General features: G+C 39.2%; 1 long non-coding RNA gene across 1 annotated transcript; it reads left to right on the top strand.

The window, feature by feature from the left end:
* Window positions 1–646: 646 nt before the first annotated feature.
* On the top strand, window positions 647–9,391 carry LOC123622884. The gene is made up of 5 exons (XR_006729658.1): window positions 647–737; window positions 3,208–3,312; window positions 3,914–3,945; window positions 4,791–4,901; window positions 9,278–9,391. It is a non-coding gene; the product is annotated as an uncharacterized LOC123622884 (long non-coding RNA).
* The last annotated feature ends 15,609 nt before the right edge of the window (window positions 9,392–25,000 follow it).

Raw genomic sequence — 25,000 nt, forward strand, 5'->3', positions numbered from 1 at the left:
AACTCACTGAGTTTTCTCCTTGCTGGGGAAAAGCTGAGGCAGGGGAGTATCAGGCTCACTGCAGAGTTTGGAGGGGCTTGCCCTACTTAGAGTGAATATTTAACACATGCGAGGGTTGGGTGCACCAGCTTGATTCATGAGTGGAGGTTTAATGTGATTGTACTCTTAGTTTTTCCAGTCTAAATTCAGGTTTTTTTTTTTTTTTTTTTTTTTTTTTCCGGCAGCAATGACAGTCAAATTAAGATTTGCTGCAGAGGAAATGCTGAAAGTCTTCTTTTGGATCTGCAAGCAGTTTGGAGGGAGGGTGGTTTCCCTTGTTGTGAGAATATGGGTGCTGTCACCTCGCTCAAGCCCACCAGCTGTCAGATGGGTACCCAGTTCTCCTGCAGCTCTGCTTCTGTTGTCTGAAACCGGCTGTTTCAGATGCTGAGTCATCACAGTGCAGAGCGGCCAAATCCACCGAAAATCAGCCTCCGGGCCCAGAGTATTTTGGGAAGCAGACCAGAGCCAAGGACAGGCCTTAGGTATAAACACTCAGTATGCAACCTCTACAGGTACAAGCTCAGGCTCTGCTTTTCAGGTCTCCAGCCTTGCAGCCTCCCTCTTCCAGGAGCGCTCCGTATCTGCGTGTAGCTGTAGCCCTCCCCGGTGGCCGGCATGCTTTCTCACACGCAGCTAGCAGCGCAATGTGCCCTTCGCAGGGGATATGCCACCTGACATCAGCTACCAAGAAGCAGGTATCTTAATGGGTTAAATGCTTAAAGTGAGCTACTGATGGTACGTAGTGAAACCTGGAGGATCTGCTGGCCAACCCTCCCCCCCCTCACTCCCATCCCCATCGCAGACAAAGCCCTGCCCCCTTCACCCTCTAAACTTCTACAAAGACATCATTTTCTTCATACCCTCTCCCAAATTGCCCAAGCTGCCATCCCTTTCCTTCTAACTTTGCACTGTCCAAGACAGGAGCCACTAGGCTCATGTGGCTATTCACATTTAAATAAATTATAATTAAATACAGTTTAAAGTTCAGTTGTTCATCAGTACCAGCCACATGCTAGTGCCCCACAGCCGCATGTGGTTATCTCTATTGAACAAGGCAAATGTAGAATGTTGTTACCATCCCGAATATTCCATTGCACAGTGCCGTATAAATTCTGTTACGGTTTCTTCCCAGCTCACTGGGCAACTGATTTCCAATCCTCTCTTCTCCATTCCTTCTCACTTTGCTGCCTAACTTTTTTTTTTTCAAAGCAAAGATTAGATGCCGTCTGTGAGGGTGTCCGATTTGTCTTGGGTTCCAGAACTTCAGCCTTATTTCCGCCACCCCGCCCTGGCTCTCTCTGCCTCCATCGCCTGTTCTCACTTACTAACTTCACTCATTTCTGCCTCAGGCCTCTGCAAATCCAGCACCTGCCCTCCATCCTCTAGGTAATTAGAACATTTGCTGCACATGTAGCTCAAGTAGAACTTCCTCAGGGAAGCTCAATTCCTACTTGTTAAACGAATGCATGAACCAAAACAAAGATGTTGACAGAGGCTGAATACCAGACACTGTGGCTTCTAGGTGAAATGCATCATTAACCACCCTTGGAGAACAATGGTTTCACAAGGGCTGCTTTAGAATTAGAAGCTTTGTTAGAATGAAAGGAACTGGCAGGGGAACTGCTTGCCATCAGCACCAACAGCGCTAGGCCCTGTGTCCTCACCTCTAATGAGACATGTGGTAGGGGAGGCAGAACTCTACAGTGCCACCTGCGATGTCCACTCCTGGTGTACACACCTTTCATAACTCCGCCCCTTCAGGATCTGTGGCTATGATGGGCTATGACACATGATTAGGCTCTGTTAGAAAGCAAGGATGAAGAAATTTTGCAGATGCAATTAAGGTTCCTAATCAGCTTTAAAAAAGATTACTTTGAAGGGACCTGACCTAATCAATTGTTCTCTTATAAGAGGATTTAAAGGTCAGAAATAGAAGAAGTTAGAGAGAAGTCAGATGCTCTGGCCTGGGAGGAGGCAAGCTATCGTGCTGTGGAGAGGACCATGACACGGAGAGAAATGTCGTGCAGCCTCAAGGGGCTGAGAGCCTCAGTCCTACAGCAGGCACAAGGAACTAAGTTCTGCTGACAACCTGAGCAACTTGGAAAAGGACCCTAGGCTCCGGATGAGAACCCCAGCTCAGCCAACATCTTGATTTCAGCCTTGTGAGACCCTGAGCAGAGGATCCAGCTAAATTGTGTTTTAACTCCTGACCCCTAGAAACTGGGAAATAATAAATGGTGGTGTTTGATGTGCAAAGTTTGCGGTAGTTTTTTATGTGGCAATAGAAAACATACAATTATACAATGGGACTCCAGAGATTTGTGAACTAAAATAAAATATTAAGCCCCTTGAGCTGAATGAATGGACTCCTCTTGGTCTAGGGGACCCCAGAAATACCCTAAAGCTGAGTTACCGGCCATGAGAAGGGAGGTCAGACATGCCTGTCATGCCCTTCCTCCCTTCTTGGAGATATCCTTTGTAACTCATTAAGAGGTCAAAGGCTATGCAAGGCAAAGCTTAAATCACACCTGCAGGTCATTCATTCATGTACTTAACAGATCACTTGAGTCTGGGTATGTGTCCGGCCGCTTGTCTCTGATTAACAAGACTTTCTTAATTTAAAACATTCCAAGCCTTTAGACAAAACTTCGTTTCTTTAACCAATCAGGTATCAAAGAATCTTTAAATCCACCTATACCCCATAATCCCCTGCTTTGAGATATCCTGCCTTTTCGGGCCAAACCAATGTACACCTTTTCCTGTATTGATTCATGACTTTACATGTAATTCCTGTCTCCCTGAAATGCACAAAACCAAAGTATAACCCAGCCAGGGAGAGACCACTTGCTCAAGGCTTCTTGGCCATGGCTCTCCAGGCCACGGTTGCACATTTTCAGCTCAGAATAAACCTCTTTAAATTATTTTATGGAGTTTGGGTTCTTTTCTGTTGACAGATTCTTAATTTTTTTGTGCCATGGACCACTTGGGAAGTCTGGTGAAGTCTCCAAACTTCTGTTCAGAATTAATTTTTAAATTGCTTAAAGTAAAATACATAGGGTTTCAAAGAAAACTGATTTTATTGAAATAGGTTAAATATTAAAAATTATATCTGGGTCAAAGTAGCATATGTACTTATTTGTTAACATATTACATAATACGATCTAGTGGTGGATCTAAGAACTGCTGTAATATAGAAGACTAAGGAGTGCAAACCACATTCTGAGATAGCAGCAGTAACGACCGTGGAAGATAAAATTACCTGCCGTTTCGGTGAGTGTCAACATCACATGATTGCTAGAAGTTTTTATAGGTGGTTGCTTTTTTCATAATGGAGGGAAATGCTAAATTTCAGGCAGAGGTTAATGAAAATAAAGACAGTTTTTATCTATTTATTTATTGTCTCCATCCTGAAATTATGGGTGCCTGAATTCTGTCCAGGTTAGAAACCCCTAGATGAGAAAGTTCCTGGGCTTCTTCCAGCCTCCATCTTCTCTGTTGGCTTCACTCTTTTGAGCAATCCTGTGCAGCAGTCCCCAACCTTTTTGGCACCAGGGACCATTTTGATGGAAACCAATTTTTTCATGGACCGGGGAGAAGGGGATGGTTTCAGGATGAATAAAGCACATTGCCTTTATTGTGCATTTTGTTTCTATTATTATTACATTGTAATATATATAATGAAATAATTATACAACTCTCAGTAGGTTGGGGAGCCCTGCTGTGTGGGTTCCACCCAGTGAAACCACTGACATTGAACTCTTGTTCACACCCTTAGGAGGGCCCTCCCTCTTGTTTATCCCTAGCTCATTTTTCTTTAATTACATGAATTACTTGATTTGCATGTGTAATTCATGTCTTCTTGATTATGCAGAATTAACCTGAACAGAACACAGCTGCGCCAAGGTAAACTCTGAGTGTTGTCTGTCTGGGTTTTTAAATGCCGGTGTTGCAAATGCCCTTCTGGTGGAGGTCAAAGCTCTTAACTGCAAAGGCAAAGCCAGGGTTGCAGGCTCAGACCCTTCTTCAGTCTACACCAGCCCATCCCTGACCCCTTCTCGTTTCTGCGGTCCCAGTGTGGTTGGCAGTTGGTGCTTATGAAACCCTTCTCTCCAGTCCCTGCTCTCTTGCACTATCGGAGCTATAAATGGATGTTCTCTGTTGTTGGCTGTGCTGCAAATCAATGTAATGTGCGTTTCCTAATCATTTCTTTACTTCTGTCTTTACACTTTGTTTTTTTCAAAAATTACAAGCACGTGGCTTTAAAATTTGAAGTGTACTTAAGAGCTATGACATATTTCTTCCCTCTCTTGTCCCTCTCTTTTTCTACTTTCTTTCCCTCTGTTGGTTACCTCCTTCATTTTACATAACACATCTATTATTTCTTGATTTATGAACTTTACATGAAGTCTATTGCTTCACTGTTATGAAAGATGGGAATTTAACTCACATTACTCCCCATTTTTTGTGGATGCTTGTTTTACTGCTGTAGCTCTATTGCTTGCCTTTATCATACCTCTATTTATGTCAACATTAGCACAACATCCGCCCACCGTAGCTTTCTTCTTTTCTGTTTCATTTTCTGTCAGGTATATATTTGCCTTTATATTGTCAAGCTAAGCATTATTTACTTTCTCTTCTTAAACCAAAATTGCATCTTCTGTGCTTTCTCCATATATTAATTTTAAAAGTTGGAAATTTTCAAAGACCTTTTTCCTAACTTTGACCATCAAAATATTGTTCTGTACCAGGTCAAGTGGTAGTAAGGACCACAGGTCTAATGTGATGACCTCCTGGATCTCTTGAAGAAGAAAGTGCCAACCACCAAGGTCAAGAGCTTCTCATCTTGGTCATGCCATCAGGTGATTAAACTCACATCTAATTTTTGTTTGTTTAACATTTTTTTACACATTATGCATGGAGAAATTTTTATTCTATGTATCTTTGAGTTGTCAATTACTTCTACTTTTCTTGCTCTTCTTGACAAAAAAAAATTACATATATTTATTACCCAATTTTGAGGCCCCTCCTCAAACCAATTAAATCAGAATTTCTGTAGATGGAACTTCAGGATAGGCTTATTTTAAATCAAAGCATTCATGGTCTGGGCACAGTGGCTCAAGCCTGTAATTCCAGCACTTTGTGACACAGAGGCAGAGGATCACTTGAGGACGGGAGTTTGAAACTAGCCTAGGCAACATGGCCAGACCCCATCTTTATAAAAATATAAGAAAAATTTAGCCAGGTGTAGTGGTATGCATCTGTAGGTCCCAGCTACTAGGGAGGCTGAAGCAGGAGGATTGCTTAAGTCCAGGAGTTGGAGGCTACAGTGAGCTGTGATCCCACCACTATATTCCAGCATGGGTGACAGAGCAAGAATCTGTTCCTAAAAAAAAAAAAAAATAGAAAAGACAAAATTGAACCAGATCTACTTGAGAGAGGAAGGACAACCTTTGCAAGTAGAGATTCCACTTAAGATACATTATTTCCTAACTCTAGAAACAAGGAGTTCAATGAACTGGTTCATTAGGGAAGCACATCTAAGCATTTTCCATCCAAACATTGTGGGTGGAGCTCTGTCTACAATGAGTGTGGTAGGGCATGTGGTAGAACTTGCCTCCTTCTGGAAGCAGGTACCAATGACAATTCCTGGTCCCACTGCAAAGGTTTCCTAATATTTTTAAATAAACTCTTTGGTAATCAAAAATCCAAAGTTAGTTGACAGAATCTGAGAACTGAGGGTCCTCCATTTTGACTCAATACTACAATGCCCCGTTCTTCAGGTGATTCCTGAATTTCCTCTGAATTCCTTTTGTTAAGAAAACTTCTAGAACCTGAATCCACACCTTAAGTTTGTAAGTGAACTCATGGCTGTCTTTCCTAAACCCAATTAATTTCTGTTGCTGAGGCAGAAACTTTCCACTGTTTGAATCTGAACACCATTGTCTATTTTGTAAATGATCCCCAGGCTGAAGTGAAACAGAACTGTTAATGCATTTTTGATGAATATAAAAAATTCATGAAAAATATAAAAAGTATGATACATATTTAAAGGAGCCTGGTTTTGGTTTCCTTGCCTTAAAGTTATTCCCTCTCTGATCCTCTCTCCCTTACCCTGCAAAGCACATCATAAAACTTCTGTGCCTTTCTATATTATGGAAAGTCATTTTGATAAGAATGCCTTTATGTCTGTAAACTGTCAGGGGTAAATTGAGTAGAAAATTATGCAGTACCCTGGCAAAAATCAAATGTTAATATGGAAATTCTCATTAAATGCCCTAAGAAGCTACAGATGTTTGAGTAAATTCCACTGATTGCTTTGGCCTGACCTCTTTTTAGTGCCCCTTTGCACAGTGTACTGAAATCCTTCAACTGATCTCACCCTATGTTAGCAATTTCAAACCAGGAGGCTTTTTTAGGTCATTGGCTGTGGCATTAACTCATTTTCTCTCCACCTTTCCCCGCCCTGGTCCCTACCTTCCCTACAACAGCTCTCTGAGAGGTTCTGCGAGCAGAGAAATGTAGCAAGGCTCTCCTTCAATAAATAGGACATCCCATTCAGGTCACTCATGCAGCTTATTTTAAATAAATTGAATCAACTTATGCCTATTAGCTGCTTGTCCTTGAACTAAGATAACATGGGATGTTCAGGTATCACTCAGAGAAGGAATTATGAGGGTGACGGAATTTGCTGAGTACTCCAAGGCCAATTTTTATGGAACTGTACTTGAGCAGCACTGGGAAGAGACCTTATATTTTTCTTAATAAAATAGTATGTTAACTATTAATGGTGTGCTATGCCCTTGGAGAAAAGCCTTAGAAAGTTAGAAAATTTAAGTAGAGTTTTCAATCGTTTTTTATTTTTGAGAGATAAATGAGGTACCATGAGTGAAGTACCATGAATGATGTTTAGAAATAGCAGTCATCCCAGATCACTGGGAATGTCCCATCACTTCCTAGGGGGTATCTTGTCATAGGGATATGGCCTCCACAGAATCAGCAAATCAGTTGAATCGATAAGCCAAATTCAAATACAGAAGATATATGAGGAGTAGCGTAAAGATTGTTTTATGAAAGGAGGGCTTAAATTTGGTTGAATTGGAGAATTTCTGAGCCTCCCTTTTCTGATGATAGATTTGTTCTACTAATTTTCTATCATATGGCTTTAAATGCAGGCTAAGTCTTCATTTGTTTAATTCAGTCTTTGCCTCTGTTAGCATCGTGGCTCACCGGATATTTCAAGTTCCCTTCCCTGTTTAGGCGCATGGGATGATCTCCTCTTCCCACCCCCTTCAAGTTAGGCATGGCCGTGAGACTTGTTTGGCCAATGATACGTGTGCAGATATGCTGTGTGTGACTTGCAGGATGCAGCGCTTAGTTGCTGATGCTTGACTCTCACATTCTCTCATCCCCTGTGCTGGTGACCATGGAAGGAGAGGTTGACAAGGAGGAGACACAGGATTGATGCAGCCTGAAAAGGAGGCTGCTCCCAACTCATGGTCCATTTAGGATGAGTGAGGAATAACTTCCTGTTACGCTTAAGCTACTTTCAAAGTTAGGAGTGACTTTTATAACAGTATAACCTTGCCCATCCTTGTTGAAACAGGCTTCATGTTCAAACTCTCTGGAATGAGGCCCTTTAGAGCCACTGTTTCTTGATGTCCAGGGCATTTGTCTTGATTATTCTTGGCGGAAGCTCTGAGTTGCTTTGTGACATGGACTGCCACTTGGAAAGTTGTGAGTTGGAGGGTCCAGATGTTGACCTGCCAGCAGCAGACAAGTGTGTGCTTCACGACTTTCTCTAATTAATGGAGATGAGCCATACAATGTAATCAAAATCAAGCTTAGCACAAGGTTCTCTTGGGATCTCTGCTTGTGATTGCTGAAAGAAAAAAAGTCTCATTTAATTGGCACTTATTAATTGCTCTTGACGACTCATATTTGCTGACTTCTACACTGATAATGGCTTGCAAGGATAACCTTGATATGAGTAGTGGACTTATTAATAAAAGGCCTGGGTGTGGCATCAGTTTCAGCTCTCCTTTTAGAAATATTGAGGCTCCCAAAGTCAGATGCTGAGTCCATTTTCTGTAAGTCCACAGGAACACCATCCACCTGAATGGGGTAAAACTGCACACCTCTCCTCTGGCTCATGCCTCTCATGGCTTGATTCTCACCTATGAGAGTTCCTAACCTCATCATAAAGAGCAAATTATTGTATTAGTACCTGCACTTCTAATTCATCCAAAGGTAGAAATGCATTGAAGATAGCAGCCCTGTCATAATAGGCATGAACATTTAATATTTACAAGGCTGTATTTCCAGAAACTCTCTTCAGATGGTAAAAGTTGGGGAAGGGGTATTTATCTGGTTGTGTTTTGCATAGTGCTTCATAGATTTAGTGGTAGAATCAAGAACTTTTAAAATGTAGTTATAGTATATCGTCCAATCCTCTGCCATGGGAGTTCCATTATATTCTTTCTCCTGTGACAAGGAACTCTTTCCTTTTCTTCAAAAGGGATTCAGTGTTCCAAAGCATGGTGTTTCTGAAGTTAAATTGCTATTGGGTTGTGATGCAGGAAAGATGGTAAAGCTGAAATATTTTGCTTGTTCCTCATGAAGGCTAAAGGGGTAAATTATCCCAGATGAAGCTTCCTGCAGCACTATTCATTGCTGAGCAAAAGGAAAATGTCTGAGCTGGAGGGCTTTTGGTCTCACTAATTTTTATGAAGTCCCCACAGAGAGAGGTGGGCACAGTCATTCATTCCTCCTTTATTTCCTTCTTCTTGGCTCCACCTCCTTTGGAAAGATCGACAGACCCAAAGAGGGACAAGTTCTTCTTCATTTTTACCCTGTTTAAAATAAAGATTGAAATGACAAGGTCTACTCTATGAGTGCTGTTCTTAGATATTATTTCTGACTGATGCATGTAGATCTTCCTCCTGCTCCTCACACTCTACTACATTATTTTCGTGAAAACCATTTGACCTAAACTCTTCCTCATTAGCAAGAAAACCTACCTTGAAGTTGCTAGTCTCTCCTTAACCTGTGAAAGACTCTTGTGCCTGATAATGATTGCAATTGCCATTTTTGTGGGTCAGAAATGGTTGACCATCAGAAATTTCACATGGTTCAAACTTTATTTGTTGTGGCTAGAGATTCAAGGGAAATTTTAAAAAACTGCCTAATGTATGTAAACAGTCTGTTCTTTGTCTTTATTTTCTGTTCAACTACAAAGGAAACAGTTAAGAGACGGAAAGGAGCAGCATTGAAACAGTCTCTGGAAGTGGCATGAGGTCTGTAATGAGAAAAAAGAGCAAAGAAAAGGAAGAGGTGATGGTCTGCACTTAGGATCCAGCCAGCCCCAGGCAAGTGTCTCTGTTATGACGGGCATTGCCTCCCAATTACAAAACAAGAACAAATTCTTCCTACTTTAGAGAGTTTGCTCGAGGGAAAATAGGATAACAGAAGTATTTTACACTTTATACATCAAAGAAGCAGGACACTTCTTAGACACCTGTGAAAACACTTGTCAAGTGACTGTAAACCTCCTCTTTCTTCCCCCCCCCCAAATAATTAGAAAATCCAGAAACAACAGCCACAAAATCTCAGGGCTCTCCAGTTCTCTTTTGACCATATACCTATGGAGAAAAGAGAAGAGCATTTAGGAGAAAACAAATCTAAGGACAAGTGCAGCCAAGATGCCTACCTTTCTTCCTTGCCTACACTGCTGTGAGCACTTTAATTGTATTAGCTTACTGTATCCTCCCCACCCTTTACCATGTGGAGAACATCATTGCATTTTACAGAGGAGGGGACCACTTAGGCAGACAGAGGAAATGTAGTTTGACCCACATGGAAGAGCGTGTTAAGTGGTGGAGGATAGACTCAAAGCCAAGGCTGGATGACTCTGAAGTCGTACTTCTTGGAACATGATACACAACTGCTTACATGGATGGAGACAGGCAGTGGATTTTATGGAAACCAGGAAAGCAAAGGGTTCTAGGTACGGACAAGAGCTCAGCTCTCCACAGCTTCTCTGACAATACATCCTGCTCCTGTCTTTGAGTCTTTCTCCAGCACATTGAATAAGGCCCTATGTCTGATGGCTCTCCAGGGAACAGTGGGGGTGTGTGAGGTGGGAACATTGTCCACCATGCCCCGCCATTGCTCTGCCCCACCTGCTTAAGCAGGTTACTCCGGGGAGAGGACCTAAAAGGCACATATGCCCTTTGGAAGAGAAATGCCATTTGCAAACGACCCCCAATAAAGGCACAGAATGTTATAGGGGCCATTTTAGCAGCATAGTCTCAGGGGTCAGGTGCTCTGCCGCTTAATATTTCTGAGATATTGGACATTTGAAAACAGAAATGATTGTGCCTACGTCATAGGGTTGCTCTTATCTCGCAGTTCTCTCTGTCTCTGTCTCTCTCTCTTTTCATCTTAGGGCCTTTTTTACACTTAAAAATTTGTTGGTGGTAATCCAAAGGAACTTGCTTCTTTAGCTATGACTTATATCTGTTGATGCTAACCATGTTAGAAATTAAAACCTAGATATCTGGAATGTTTATTAATTCATGTAAATGTTACAATACATCTATTATGTTAACATAAATAACATATTTCTTAAGAACAATAACTATATAGTCCAAAGAAACTTAGTGAGAAAATGTATAGACCACAGTGGGAGTAATATTTGCCAAACAAATGAATGAATTGAAGTGCACATCCATGCAAACATTCATATACACATGTAAATCTTTGAATGCCCTTGACTTCACTTACATCAAAACATCGACACCACTTTTCACATTTTAACAACAATTGATGGAGTAACTGAACTAATGAAAAAATACCATAGACTTAAAATTTCTAATGCATAAGCACAGAACTTTAAATGAAGCTCATGTATATGCCTTGATTTTAGGGATAATTTTTAGCTAACTATTAATATTATCTTTTGAAATTCTCTAATCCGCACAATACTTTAGAAGTAATTGTAGGGCTGGTAATCCAAATACCAGAGGTCACTTTAGAATTAGCAAGTAAATGTAAAGTCAATCCCTTTTAAAAGTGTCCTTCTGATGCTACCTACAATTCCACTGAGTTAATATTAGTTTTACTTTTTAAAGATTTTAATGGTGAGTAATTCAAAACAATTGAATTTTTAATAATGACTATATGCTCTATAGTCACTTAATAACATTGTCAAGTTTTATATTAGAATTTCTATTTCCTTTTTTAACAGCTTTAATGAGATATAATTCATACACCATAAAATTCACCTATTTAAAGTATACGGTTCAGTTTTAGCAAATTCACAGGGTTGTGACTATAGCATAATCTATTTTTTCTATTTATTTTTCAAAACAGCAAAGACTTATAATATCGGGGTGCACAGTTCTTGATCTTTATTTCAGAGTATATGTATTGTTACACCCATTTTAAGAATGTCCACTGATAAGAAATTCAGAGCAGCAAGGTTTTAATTTTCCCCAGGAGGGAACCTTTCAGTGATTTATGTAGGTAAATTATTTTGTAGGTAAATTGATGGATGATATCAAGCTTAATATATTGATAAAATTTTATTTGGGACTTAAATGCTCTGAAGCTTATTTTTAATGACACAATAATTGAGTTAAAATTAAGTTAATTAAAAATTCTTTTTTGAGATAAGCGAATTTTAAAAACAATGGGAGGGAAAGCAAAACTTCATTAGGTTTAAGGATAGCTTAATTTATTTTTCTCCCCACTGTTTTTCATTTTGTATGTCATAGTTTTTCAGATAACTTGACTGCCTTACACTCTTCAGGTTGTGTTTTATATATATATTTTATATATGAGAGTGTGTGTGTGTGTGTATTTGCTCAAAGTTAAAATGTCCATGAAATGAATTTAACAAGCAATCTGAAGGTAACCACATTATAGGTACATATGAGGTCAAATTAATCTATATATCCAATTTTTGTTAACTGGTGTGTCTTCACTTAAATTATGGCAGAATATTATCCCCTTTCCACAAGTAGTGGGGACAGCAGGGAGGACCCACAATGCTAAGGGATGGGCCTTGAGTCACACATGTCACTCACCTCAGCTGCTCCCCACATCCTCTCCCCCCACCCCCTTAGGGCTCTATCATGAACCCCTGATTGGTGCTCAATCTCCACCAATGACCTGGGTCTGTCCCAAGCTGCTGATACTCCCGTTTCTCCTGTGAAATGATTCAGGAAATCATTCTTCCCCTCCTGGGCTCATTTCTGCTTGCCTCAGTAGTTCACAGAGTTTATTAGGGCTGTTCCTCTACCCAGAACCACTTTCTCCCTGGGTGCTCATGTGGGCAGGGCTCTGTGGGCCCTGCAGACTCTACCATGAGGTCCAGCTGGCTGCTGCCTCACCTTCCTTAGCTTGAGTTCCCTTAGTGGCCTCACAGTTCCCTCTGCATTTGAGAAATTGTTGTGCCTTTTCTCCCGTTCCTCAGCCCCACCTCCACCCTTATCCCACCTCGCAGCCCCCAACCCCAATTCAGCTATAAGTCCTCCCAGGCACAGACACTGCTGGGGGTGCCTGAAGGCGATGACCTCCCCTCTTGCATTTTCAAAGCAGCCACGTGGCCTTCATACCACGCAGAAACTCCCTGAAAACAGAATCTGAGGTGTTTTGACTAAATTCACACAGCAGTGATGCTAGAACCCAACTACAGGCCAGCCCAAGTTTGGGTATTGCACCAAGACTGGCTGGCTGGAACCAAGAGGATTTGGTGGAATGTCAGCTACAGGGACAGACATCTGGATATCTTTGCCCTGGTATAACCGTTTAATTTTAAATGGTATTTGGCATGATCCCCGAGTTGGCACATGAGTTATCTGCTTGCACCAGGGAGACCTGGCTCTGCAGAGGCACTTGGACTTTGGCCATACCATTAAATATGTTTGCAGTACCTAAAAGTACTTTAATATGGACTGTGTCATGGGATATGGGATCCTGCCAATTGGATAATTGAATAGCAGTTTGATGTTTATTTTAACAAAACCAAATCCCTTTCAACAAGTCTACTTTTTTTCCCATTATGAAAGAAACATCACATTATGAGACACCCTTCCGAAGCAGACTGTCCACTCGTTTCTAATTCGTGTCCCCAGCCTGTGTTCTACCCTCCTGTATGTCCCGGGCGCTGTCGTTACCTATGGGAAAGGGAGAACTGCCACCACAACCCACTTCCTCCTCCTGACTGTTTACCGTTTGATCATCTGGCACTGGTATTCAAAACGAGCAGACGACAACAACAGCAAAAAGGAAGATTTGTAGCAACAATAGTGGAAGACGAGCAGACGACAACAACAGCAAAAAGGAAGATTTGTAGCAACAATGGTGGAAGACGACATCTCTCCCTATCTCTTCCTCTCTTTTGTATAGAAAATATTTAAAGGTGAAGAGAATGCCAGAGAGAATATATATTCAAACTATTTTTAAAGGTAGCATTTACAAATTTAATTTATTCCTCTTACATTGGCTTTTCATTTTAAGCAACAACATCTGAAGGGCGGCTGAATATACATCCTCATACGTTGCTGCCTAAGACACCTGGGATTGTCATTTTTATCAAATACATATTTGAGCGTCAAGCTCTGAGCTGGGTGCTGGGGAACTCAGTAGTGAGCAATCAGGTGGGGTATCCTCCTTGTAGGGTCAGAGACAAATGATAAACACGTAATCTAGTAAATCCAAAAGGAGGCTATCAGGCAGGTTTGAGCACCATGAAGATTAGAGACTTTAAAAGCAGCTCCCCACAGAGGTGTCTCAAGTTGAATCCAAGCATTCAGTAAGCAACATATGCAGAACAGAAGGAAACTGTATTCTGCAGGCAAAGGCCTGGAAGAAACTTCAGGGAGGTATGATGTAAGGCAGCGTCTAATTCCCCTAGGAAAAGAGTTTCCACCATTTCCTTGGCATCTCACCCTGCCTTTCCACATCTTACCTCTCACCTGTCAGCTGAACAGATGCTGGAGGAATGCTGGGGTGGGTGGTGCTGGGGCAAGGTGCCATCTCAGAGACTAAATACCTAAAGCTTTGCCACATTTTATAAGCACATTTTAACTAGCTTAAAAGTAATTTCAAAAGAGTTTCCTCCAGAAAAATATGAAAATTGGAAAAGGGTGACTTGTTTCTAATCATCAAAGGCTTTCAACTCTGAAAGCTAGAAAAAGTCATTTTCAATGCCTTTGTAAATGGAATGACCCAGTCTGAAACAGCCCCTCCTTTGTCTCCCCACCTATTTCCATCCCCCTGTGATGCTAATAGACTTTCCTCCTCCCACAGACAAATGATTGGAAGTAATTACCTAAAAGTTTCCTTACTCTTCATGTATTTTTCTTCCTTGTAAAAGGTTCTCCAGGCATATCCCCAAGCTAGCTCATTTCCTACACTTTGTCTCTGGCTTGCACAGCTTTGATCTGCAATTCAGTTCTCACCCAAAGCAATCGGCAGAAGAGTTGTCCATTAGGGAAACACTTGAAGCCACATTTCAGTGGATCTTGTTGACACATTAGTTTTTATAATGGATTGAATAATATCCCCCCAAAAGATATGTCCACATCTTAATCCCCAGAACCTATGACTGTGAACTTATTTGGGGAAAATCAAAGTCTTTGCAGATGTAATTAAGCTAAGGATCTCAAGATGAAATCGCCTTATATTATCCCGACAGTGAACCTCTGAGAGACACAGACAGAAGAGGAGGCGATGTGACTACGAAGGCAGAGATTGGAGTGATGCAGCCCCTAGGCCAGGCATGCCAGCAGACACCAGAAGCCAGAAGAGGCAAGGGACAGACTTTCCCCTACAGTCTTTGTCAACACTTTGATTTTGGACTTTTGACCTCCAGAAAGCAAGAGGATAAATTGCCGTTGTTTTAAGCCTCTGAGTTTGTAGTATTTTGTTATGGCAGCCATAGGAACTAATACAGTCATTAGGAGATACAAACTCCAAAAAGGCAGGCCTAAGGGATACCCTGGTGTGTGTGTCCTATATACAGAAAGGGCTGAATCGGTGTGATGTGATCAGGTCTATTTGAGAATGGAGCTAAGTTATAAAAGCATATACTATAGAAACATCCCTATTTCTAGTATCTGTGTGACATCTCAAACCAAATAGGAACAGCTATCTTTCTTTTTCAGAAAAAAAGAAAAGAAAACTGAAGTTTTTTGAGAGCTATTCAATTAGATGACACCAACCTTACTCATAAGGATTTGACAGAAAACCAGGAAATTAAATAAGGCCAGCTAACACCTAGGTTTTTTTTTTTTTTCCTTCAGATATTTCTCTCTTCCGTCATAGAAATGTCCTTATATATAAACTCAATTTCTCACCCAGTGCTGAGTCCATCTCAGACTGATTAATCAGCACAAGAATGCTGTATGGATTAGCTGTTCCCTTCTTGCCGACAAGCAAGCAACTTTCAAACTCTCCTGCATTTGAGCAGCCATAAATTTCTTGCATTGTCAGAAAACAGCACAGGCCAACTGCAGGGAGTGGTTGTTTACTTCTCCAGATACTGATGAAAAGCTGTTGTCTTGTGATAATTCAGCTTCAAATTTGCCAGAGAAAAGATTCCCTCCCACCTCTCAGTAATAAAACAGGGTTGCTGGGAGGAGGCAAAGACACTAAAGGAAACATTCATCAAGGTGTAGATGCTCTGTCATGAAAACAAAATGTGCAGAGCCAGTGACACTGAATTGTAAGATGCTGTTTGATCTTGCTCTCCCCTCTTTGTCGGTCGTGTCCGGGATGGGCTATGTTCTCAGTTAAAGACAGCATCCTGCCGACTGCTATAAAAAGACATATGTAATAAAATGAGAGTTCCTACTTCCTCTGTCATTCCTTCTGGAGCATGATTCATTTCCACTCCTGGCTCTTGCAGAACGCGAAGATTTCTCTGGGGTTTAGAGAGGCAGCAGGCTAGGAGATCTGACAGATGACAGAGCGCTAGAGTGATCCATGGAGGCATAGAATCTGGTCCTTTTCTGTTAGCCAGGCTCTAGCGGGGCCGGCAGTAAAACAGGATCTTTCTAAATAAGCTCCAGGAGAGTCTCCATTAATATGATTTATGTCAGATGTTTATTCTAATCCACAGCCTTAGAATCTATTGATGAGGAGGATAACTCTGATGAATACTTTTATACATCCTGATGTTTGGGTCTTATTGAAAGGAACTAAAGCTAGAGGAACCAGGCTTTGCAGCCAGCAGAATAACTTGGAGATATGTGAGGGATGAATTGCGAGTGTTTTACTCTCTGAGCAGAACCAGCCTAGGAAGACTAACAACTTTGGACACGAAGTCACACACTCGATAACATTTTAAAAAATCCATTCCGTCCATAACTATAAATGGACCACCCACCTTTTGACCAGAAATACATATGGGCTATGAAAGATATAGAAAAGTATAATAACAAGAATTCCCATCTTGACACCCTGTATAATCTACTAGAGAATAACAGGTGTGCATTCTTGAAAAGCTAAAGAAAATACAAAAGCAGCCACAAAGTAATACCTAGTTAATTATCTAATGCATAAAATATGTAATAAGATACATTTATAGGTGAGAAAGTTGTGACAAGATGATGTGAAGTGGATAGAATCTGGGCCTTGTTTCAGGCAACCAAAATTCACCTTTCTTTTCTTTTCTCTTTTTTCACCCCTTACTGGCTACTATGAGACTGAGTCCTGTAGGTTAACAGCCTCTGTGAGCCTTGACTTCATCAGTATGTCTGTGCCAGTTTCTTAAGGTGTGTGGAAAATTAGATGTACCGAATATGCAACAGCTCACACATAATAGGGCCTTAAATGTGGTGTTATTTCCTCCTTACCGTTTCTTCACTCCTATGGCCCACACTTTACTAAGAGGGAAGACTCAAATGTTTGATCAGATTCAGATGGATTAATTGATGAAGTAAGATGTGCAAACAGACAGTTTTGATCATCCAGAGGGAACAACAAAATCGCCACAGTTCAGACTTGTTATAGATCCGGGGGTACTTATCGCCAGACCCCAAACTGAGGCCTCAGAAAGGTGCTTACATGGAAAACCCCCCTTCCCTAAATCCATATTTTAAAACTCTATTCATAATTATAGCCTGCAAACTTCCAATTGGATTGGCGGCAATTTACAATAAACCTAAAAATAAAATTTCAAATTAAAAACTGAAAGGAATTATAGAAAGAAGAGGAAGCAAATACAGCAGCCTCCTTGGTTAGATGTTAATTATGGTTGAGCATTAAATTAGCTCTAAGCTTCCTGGCACCCAGGGGAACAATGGAAACACAGCAGGTTATATAATTTTCATTGACTAATAAAAAATGACACCGCGAGTCTTCCTGGAGATGAAGTTTTAAGATTTAAAAGGTGTGGCCATAAAGGACTAAGACTAAATTTACAAATCACCTTCACAAATGTGCTTTATCTTTTTGTTTCACAGGTGTGGTTTCTAGCTCTGCTAGCAATGGCTGGAGGTGAAGCAGAAAAATGTACACCTGGTGGCTATGAGCTTTAGGGTGTGTGACTCAGGAAGAAACCTGGGACGATACAGATGTGTGTATCCAGAAATGGAAAGAAATGTGAACGGCATTAGCATATGTGAGACAGGTGAAGTATGAAGAGAAAACAGGATTCTGTCTAGAGTGCCTTCTACTTAAAAGAGCTTCATAAAATCATCAGATGTGTGCAGTCCAGAGATGAGATAAAGCCGAGGACATTGGCCTGGACAGTGCACCTAAGTTAGGATGCCTAAGTTGGCTTTTAGGACAAAATGGATTGAGAGAAGCCACTGGTTGAAGTTTGGGTGAATGTAAGAAAATTTGACCCATTAATACCGACAACTAATGATAGATCTGAGCTCATCCAGGGAGGAATTTTCTTCCTCACTGACCGAAGAAAGTGAGCGCGATCATTCTTGACTTAGACAGGAAATAGCGAGGGTCCAAGAGGAGACTGGCTAATGCTTTGCTTCATATCCTAACATTGCTCCCTATATTGTAAGATATTATGCAGTTTAATGAGTAGAAATACTGTGTTATAAAAGTCACAAAGTGGTCAGATTTTTACAAGAAAAAAAAATAGATAAGAAGAGTCCCAAAGGAAAAATTGTGAGTGATGGTACTTCCTCACGATCCCATTGGGTAGAAATGATGAGAAATCACCTAGTGTGGAAAAATAAAACCAACCACTTAAGTAATCTTTTACCTCTAGTTCCCACTTGCGAAAGATTAAAGATAGCCCAAATGAGCTGGTCCTCCTTTAAAGCATTATTCTACCTTGACTATTCTTTAGAATCACCTGAAGAGCTTTTAAAAAATTTCTATGGCCAGGTCCATCCCATTCCCTCGGGTGGGATCTGGGAACCCGTATTCAAAAATCTCCCCAGCTGATTCCAGTGGGGCCCCCTTTAATGTAAGGGTCTGTATTAACAGTTTAATAAGATAGCGTCAATCTACCATATTAGTTCCTTAGTTGTAAGAGTCTAGGCTTTGCATATTTCCACCACCTTTTGTTTGAGTGTCTTCTCTTTGTTACTTTCAATAAGAAACAGATTCAACAGGCATGGTTTCTCTACCACCATCCCTAATATGCACCTTGAACCTCAAAATGTACCAAAGAAACTTTTTAAAAAAAGATAAAATAAATATCTACAATAATACTATAAAACTAGGAAAAACAGAGATACAGTGTGCACGTTTGGTAAAGCTAAATAATTTCAGTGAAGAATGCTCATATGAAGGTTTCAAACAGATTGTCAGTTTCTCTAAAAGCTCCTAGCAAGAGCAGCCTCGATATGGGGTAGAGTGAAGAAGACAGGAAAATTGAAAACAGCTCTGCAGCTACTGAGTAGAGTCCACTGAGCAAAAGTAAACAAACAGTAATTCACCAAAATAAAGGTTTATGAGCTACAGAATTTTATTGTAAGGCATGAATTTTTGTGATTTTCTTACTCAGAGGGGGCAATTGCTGAAAGGTGAGATTGTTTGACTCCCCACCTCACTTCCCCGACATTCTCAAAATTGTGTTGAAACAAATGGCATTTCCATAAGTAGACTTCAGTAGAAAAATCCCAAGAAGGCTTCTATGAATAAGTGCACCACAATAACAAGAAATGAAAACATTAAAAAAGAAGGGAAGAAAGATTTCAAAAAAAAAGCAGCTATAGGAAAATATGTCAAAGGATCAATTAATTTGGCTAGCAGAACATTTAAGATAAATACTTATTTATATATTTGAAGATTATGATTACTATTACTATCATTTTTATGATTACTACTGGAAAAAACAATATTGGACTCCAGATCATACAACTTCAAAGTCTGCTTTTAACCATCATATTATGAGACCAAATAAAACTGACAAATAAGGAAGAAACAAAGACAAACATAGAACTCAATACATTAAGAAATAGAAAATGTGCCAAATACATGTATTCAAAGGTTGTTTCTTTGAACACATCAATTATATATACAAAATACTAACACAAAACAGGGAAAAATGAAAAACAAATACAATCCAAATTGGGTGTAAGAACAAGGAATTAGCCAAAAATCAGAAGACATTAAGAAAATCATAAAGGAAGAGTTTGCTCAATTATACAAATAAATTTGAAAGCCTCGTTGAAATGGAGAATATGAATTATTACAAATTTACTCAAGATTGGAAACCTTAAGTAGGCCAGCAGCCATAGGTTAAAGTTAAATGATTGTGAAAGTATCCTATAATATGCCCCTGGGAAAAAAAAACATGCCAGGTCCTGATAGTTTCACAGGTTCAATTCTATTGATATTTCAAGTAATATTTAAATCCAATTTTACTTAAGCTGTTCCATAGAGTATAAAAAAAGAAAGGCTTCCAGATATTTTTTTTTCCTTAGGATAATATTTATGCCACCCTCCTCCACAAAAAAAAAAAAGGGTAAAAATAACACCACATAGAACCACACAATGACAGACCAAAATCCAGTCTGTTCTCAATACAGAGTGATCCCTTTAAAACGTAAAGCAGATTGTGCGTCTCTTGTTACCAGATCACCCCAACAGATCCCAGTAAAACCCAAAGTTCTAGCAATGGCCCACAAGGCCATATGTGATCTGCTCACTCCATTCTAGCCAGATGCAGGTATCCTCATATCTTAGGAATTTTGCCTTTTCTTGCCTCCGCTGGAAGAATCTTTCCCCAAATATCCTCCTGGCTAAAATCTTATCTTTTATAAATCAGGTCTGCTCTAATCACCCATAATCATTCTGTCTAAATTAGCAACCAGTTCCCATACCCTCTCTGGATCTCCCCTTCCCTGCCTTGGCTTGATTGTTTCTGATAGCACTTATCACATTGCACCATATTATGTAAATGACCTGCTTGTGTTTGCTTGTCTACCTCTACCAGAATGTAAATTCCAGAAAGAGCAGTCATTTTTATCAGTTTTGTTTGCTGATGTATTCCAAACACCTAGAAATAGTGTCTGGAACATGGCAAAACCTCAGTATAAATTTACTGAATTAATTGATTGATTATTTCTTTAAAAATTTTATTCCTGCTGTTTTATTGTTGTTGTTATTCCCTCTTTTTGGAAACTACTATTGTTTATATATTGACCCTCCTGGTGTGATCCACTAATTTTCTTGTCTTTTAAAGAAACATTTTTTTGTCTTTTTCTTCCGGTTTTACTCTCTGGGATTATTCTTGAATTTTCTTCTCTAGTCTTTGAATAAGTTTTTTTTTTTTTTTTAATTTCTGCTGTCATATTTTTAAATTTCAAAGATTCTATAATGCTTTCTGATTTTTCTTTTTTATTTAGTGTTCTGTTCCTTTTCACTGGATATCATATCTTCCTTTATCTCGCTGAAGAACATGCTAAATGAAGGATTTTTTTTTTTAGACTTTTTCCTCCCATTTTGTAATTATAGAAATAGAAAAGAAACTGATAACAGTGAAATCCTATTGGAAGTAAGAGCTGGGGGAGGTGAATCTCATTTTTCATTTTATATCCTCTAGTACTATTTTAATCTCTTACAATATACATAGATTACTTTTATAATGATATTAATAATGAAAAAGTAGTGGAGAAAAAAGGAAGAAAACTCATTAATTAGATAAGCACTTTGACCTTTGACCAATACCTTTAAATGTTCATGCAGCATCAAGAAAAGGAATACCCTTAGCTATCAGCATAATACCTACAAATACAGACCACATAAAAGGAACCCCTATCAGCATAGGCCTGGACAGAATTCAGGTTCCATCAGGCAACTGAATGCTCTCTGCATTCTGTAGTTCTTCAATGCATAATTTAGTGTCCCTGTAATGAGTTCTACTAACCGATGTGACTACCCGTCCTTATATTATCTATCGCAGAATAAGATTATGATGAAGGATTTTAATGTGCTCTGGACTATTATTCATCAGTAGCTATGCAACGTGTGTCTTGCATGACAATGTAGAGTCCCTTCAGCCGACTGTGCTGCAATCTAAAGGTTACACTTTCAATTAACTACCTTATTTGGTAGTTTCCACTTTGACTGTTGGGCCCCAGAAGTGACCTGCTCCTATTGTACTAACAGCACACACCATGAGCAGAGGACACCCCTGCCCTTGCAATTCTGCACCCATTAGAGGGATCCCCTGAAGAGGATTGGTTGTGGGTGCTACCAAATGCTGACTTTTCACTGAGATTTCTACCGCAGACCCAGGCCTTCCACTTGCCTTTACAGCTTCTCTAGCCCAGGGCCTCATGCGGCCTGACACTGATTCTAGAGTATCTGCCCGTCTCCCTCCTTTCTGTTTTGTTCTGTGTCCTGCCCTAGACTCTATAATGAGTTTCTCCTCATCATCACTGAAGGGTGTACTTACATGTAACATTGTCAAGACTGAGAAGCAGAAACAATTGGTGCTTTCTCATCAGCACTTAAAAAATTGATGCTATTCTTTGAGATCTAGATCTCTGTTAGCTGTTTATTTATTCAATAAATATTCATTGTCCAGGTGCTATGTACTGGCACCCTTTTAAGTGCTGGGCATATTTTGGTGAACAAAACAAAATCACTGCTATCATGGAGCATATATTTCACTAAATGTGTCCTTATAATCAAAAGCTTTTAATAGCATCCAGCATTTCTTGTTCCCAAAGGAATTATTTTTACACATGTAGCCTTGAGTGTTCAAAGAATACCTAAGATCTTTAAAAAAAATTAAGTCAAATGAAAACAAATTGAGATAATCTTTTATAATCTATTATAGAAAAAAAAGTGGTATTTGTGGAAAGTATCTTTAAAGACAATGTTTTTCTTGTTAGGCTATTTTTATTGCCCTAAAGCAACCTGTTATAGCAGAAAGCCTGGATTTGGTATCAAAAGACATAGGTTCAAATTTTGCCTCTGCTCTTTACTGTGGTGTGTTTTTTGGCAAGTTATTTAACCATTCTGAGTATTATCTTCCCCCATCTAATACCCATAGAAAATATGTGAGGAGATAATATATGTTCAGTAGCCTAAGGAGGCTTGGTGCAAAATAAGGACGCAGGACATGGGTGTCCTCTCTGTAGAAGGGCTAAAGGGTGAGTTCGCTCAGCAGATAGATAGAGATACATGCTTGCTTCTGCCCTGAATGTGAAGGGGTAGGAGCAGGTTGAACGATTCCTACTGATGTGAAATTTAATTGCTCTCCTGCTTTCTTCCACTTATTGGGATTTACGGATGAGACAAAAGACATCTAGAACTTTCACCTAGCTCTGTCTCAGTTGTTAAAGGATAGCCTCCTGCTTTGGACACCTCTTTGTCCAACTCAGCACCTCCAGGAGGCTGGGAATGTGTGAGTTGAGGTTTGTTTAATACAAGGGGACTTCAAAAACTTTGAGGAATTATAGAATTAAAAAATAAAAAATAAAAAATATAAACTTTATTTGTCAACATAAGCTCCATTGAGTTCGAGACACTTTTGTAAGCAATGATACAACCCATTTGGTCCATCCCTAAAGAACTGAGCATCCTGAGAATTTAACCATCTTAAAATGAGTTATTATTTGTAATCTGCTGATTTCTTTGGGGTATTATATCAATAAACTTGTCATAAAGGATCAATAATTTCATGATTTTTCCACCCAAGCCTCACCCAGATTTTTTTTGCTCTTACATTAATTTTAGCAGAATTCATATTGCTCTGAATGGTAGCTCTTTTCAAACTGATGTCTTATTTTTCTTAATGCCTCCAACTAGATCCTATTCAGACATATTATAACAAGTTAGTACAAGTTTATTCTGGTACAAAAAAATGTTGAAATCTATGTAATAGCTTTTTCATAATATGCATTTTTCATGAACTTTTTGAAAACCCCCTCAAATAATGTTTCTCCAGCGTACAGTAATAGGATACTAGGTGGGCCCCACCGGTCTATCAAATGATCTAGAAGAAGTTTGGCAAGTTCACAAGAAAAAGTGACATAATTTTCTGGTTTATACACATTTCATAGGTTTGAAATGTTAGATTCTTTTTATTTTTCATGGGAATATTTTATGTATTTAATATTTTTCTCAAAGGCTTTGCATATGCTAAAGAACTGGGTTGCTGAGTTTACTTTGACTAATATTATTACATCAATGGTTGGTTTGTCTTGGTAATGGTATTTTCAATATTCAAACAATAAAAGCAGTTGCTTATGTATTGTTTTCATTTGTTAAATTGTCTTTGTTTTTAACAGAGTGTGCCATTATATCCCCAAATGATAAAAATGGATGGATATCTCAGAAATACTTCGTTGAAGATAATAGTGTTATTAAAAACAAATGAAAGAATTATACTCAGAAAAGATTATGATATAAACATACAGAATGTGAAAAATCTATATGTACTGACAATTTGGCACATGTAGCTAAAAATTAAAAGGGCAAATGAGAAATATAATTGTTAATATCAAAAATTAAAATTGTATTGGACTGGTGAGGCTTTCTTTCCCAAATATGCCTTCTATGAGACTTTTAAAATTATTTTATGAAGTCATCTAGGTTTTCATGTCAATTTTAAATTCATAAATGAAACTTGTATTTATTTTTCAGAACAAATGCAAACTAATAGATCAGGACCAATGGAAAATTTTATCTCTAAAGTCAAAGAAGAGAAAAAAATGAGAGATGCACCATTGAAAGTTTTCCTCTTTATACTAAAAACTAATATAAATCCTATTTTTGCCAAAGTGCTTTAAACAGTAACCATAAAATTAATGACAAGTAAAAAGCACAGAAAGAAAGCTATATAAGCCATTACCAAAACAAGCCATCACCAAAATTCCTCTATTCATTAATATTATTGGATATTCCTTTACAGCAGTAGGCCATTATGATTAATACAATCCTAATTCGACTCAAAAGCATTGCCAAAGGATTCCTTCTAGCCTCATCCTCAGACTGACTTCCATGCCACATTTTGTGTATTCATCTACCTCTTAGAATCACAAAGTCATTTTATTTCACAAATGGTTGGGCAACCTGGGTAAGTTTGTCTTCATCAGCTCAGTTCTTTCTTGGAGGTAACTACAATGCTAGTTATTTCCAAATGTGTGCAAATTGTATTATGCCTTTGTGATCAAAACTACGCAAGAACCATATGCTTCTTTTTGTAGAGTTTGTTTTATAGACACCAACTGGGATTACGCTGATCTGTTTTCCCCTGTACTTGTAATATTTCATTCAAGGCAAAGGCCCATTTTCTTTATTTGGTTATGTCTATTTATTTTAGGACATTACTTCGACTAGAACATTCTGTCATATTTTATTGTTCATTGCCCTCTGCTTCATTATATTTATTCTCTATTGCAAGTGTGCTAACAAGTGTTGCAATTTACTATTGGGTGAAGCCAGAAGTGTGTCAGATGTGAATAAGTTCTTAGTACAGGAGACAGTCTGACCAGGGAGAGAAATGCATGAAAACCTTTTT

The sequence above is a fragment of the Lemur catta genome, chromosome 17, assembly GCF_020740605.2.
Source record: "Lemur catta isolate mLemCat1 chromosome 17, mLemCat1.pri, whole genome shotgun sequence".
In the NCBI taxonomy this organism is placed as follows: domain Eukaryota; kingdom Metazoa; phylum Chordata; class Mammalia; order Primates; family Lemuridae; genus Lemur; species Lemur catta.